General features: G+C 50.7%; 1 pseudogene; it reads right to left on the reverse strand.

Moving 5' to 3' along the window:
* Nucleotides 1–550: 550 nt before the first annotated feature.
* Nucleotides 551–1,858, reverse strand: LOC116873067 (annotated as a pseudogene).
* Nucleotides 1,859–2,428: the final 570 nt, after the last annotated feature.

Genomic DNA, 2,428 nt, shown 5'->3' on the forward strand with positions numbered 1-2,428 from the left:
CAAAGACACCCCTCCCCGTCCCCGTCTCTCCCTCCATGCCTTCTCTTTCTAAGTAAGGTCTGGAGGCTGCACTTCTTTACCTCTGCATGATGAGAGTTGGTCAAAGGGAAAGCCAGTGTTTTCCCCCCATCATAGGCAGCTGGTAGTGAGGGAGCACCGTCTTTAGGGTGGTCTTACTTTATCCACATTTCTGTCCTCTCAGTCCTTTTGGAAACCTGGTACCCAACAGTGGCTCATGTCTGAATTTGTTGACTTGAAATATGTTTTCTTAAAAAAAAGACACCTATGCTATTCTGGGCCATTGTTGAAATTATTGAAGCTGAAGGACTATGAAGTATTTTATTTGTTTTTTAACAAGGAATTTAGTTTTATTTTCTCTGTGCATTTCCAAAACCACTTAGGACTAATTTAGGAAAACAAAAAACACCTGTGGAAAAAAAGTTAAACTTGAAAAAAAAAAAAAAAAAAAGCCTGAGAAGGATTGGTGCCTTAGCTGTAGGGAGCTACAGAAATTCTGATTGGTCCAAAGAATTGAAAAGATACTGGGAAGCTAGAACAGGAGGCAAAAGAATGAGAAATTACTAAGGAAAAGGGTCTGGAAGTGGGCCACAAGGGGAACTGGAGGCGGGGGGGTTGGTTTGGGTGGAGGGAGGGGGCCCCCACTGGTAGCCATCTGGTGGGAGCCCATTGTATCCATGGGGGGCATCCGTGGAGGAGGTCCATGCATCCCATGTAGAGGCATAGACCTGGATGACGCATGGGAGATCCAAACAGAGGCCACTGGTGAGGGAAGGGAGGCATGCCCATTAGAGGAGGTCCTAGGTGAGGCACTCCAGGTGGGGGTTGGGGTGATGGCTGCCCCCCAGAGCCTGATGGCCTGGAATGGGGATGTCCTGACCCACGAGGGCCATGGTAGGCCAGCTGCATCTGAGACATCCCTGGATGGGGCATCCCATACAGTGAGAATTGGTGAGGATGTGCGTATCCACGTCCAGGATGTCCAGACCCTGCATTCCTGATGATGGTGGGCCATGTCCTCCAGCCCCAGGAGACACAGGTAATGGGGGCCTAGCTGGGGGTGTCCCAGGTAGGAGGGTTCCAGGAGGCAGCACTGGGGGTGGGAGGGGCCGAGGAGGAGGGCTACCTGATGGAGGAAGCCCAGATCCCAGTGATGATGCCCCAGAAGTGGGGGTTGAAGGCGAAGAGGGTGAATCTGCGAGGAGCGGACGAGGGCGTCAGCCTGCGAGAGTAGGTTCTGGGCTGCCAGAAGTTGTTCGGCTGCTGAACCCTGGGGCTGACCTTTGGAGTCCTTTTCAAAGGCATAGGACACAGTGATAGGGCGCTTACAGAGATAATGCCCATTCAAAACGTGAACAGCTGCCTCCAAAGCATCAAGCAAAACAAAATTAATAAAGGCATAATCTTTGGCGTTGCCTGTGTTAGGGTCCCGCACAATCTCTGGAGTTTGTAAAATCACCCCAAAGGCGCTGCAGATACCATAGACAGCCTCCCATCCATCTCTGAGTCCGGGTTACCAAAGACAATGTTGGCCCCACATCCAGGTTCTTGCGAGCTGATGCCTGGTCCACCTTCCCACACAGTTTGATCAGGTTCATGATCTTCGTGGCGTAGGCAGCTTCCTCGTCGCCCAAGAATTCCACAAAGCCATGGCCTGCTGCTGACCTGTGACTTCATCCTTTGGCATGCGGGAGCTGACTACTGGCCCTGCCTGGAGGATTAGCTCCCACAGCCGTAGCTGGCCAACCTCCCCGTCCAAGCCTCCCACGTAGACAGCGGCGCCCTGGTTCTGCTCGGAGATCCACCTGGCTGCGTGGCAAGGGGCTCCTGCATGCTCCATTATGAAGTGCTTGAAAGCCCACTGAATCAAAGTCGTATGCAAAAGTCATCTACTTTCGTAACTGTTAATAATGATCGGTCAGACTTCAGTTAGGAATTATAAATTGTGAATTACAAATTGAATCCATCAAGAAGACACGTGGAAGTCCTAACTACCAGTAACTGTGAATGTGATTTCATATGGAAAGAGGGTCTTTGCAGATGTAATCAAGTTAAGATGAGGTCATTGGCCCTAATCCAATACGACTGACATCCTTTTTTTTTTTTTTTAAGATTTTATTTATCTGAGAGAGAGAAAGCACACAAGAGGGAGGAGGGACAGAGGGAGAGGGAGAAGCAGACTCCCTGCTGAGCAGGGAGCCCGACACTGGGCTCAATCCCAGGACCTTGAATCACCACCTGAGCAGAAGAGAGATGTTTGACCACCTGAGCCAGACAGACACACAGAGCGAAAAGAGCCAGGGAAAGAGAGTCAGAGACTAGAGTGATGCATCTGAACCAAGGAACCCCTCAAGCTACCAGAAACTGTAAGAGGCGAGGCAGGAAACCCTTCTGAAGGCTCCAGAGAGAG

This window comes from Lontra canadensis, unplaced genomic scaffold (assembly GCF_010015895.1).
Source record: "Lontra canadensis isolate GAN:19392208 unplaced genomic scaffold, GSC_riverotter_1.0 scaffold31, whole genome shotgun sequence".
Taxonomy (NCBI): Eukaryota; Metazoa; Chordata; class Mammalia; order Carnivora; family Mustelidae; genus Lontra; species Lontra canadensis.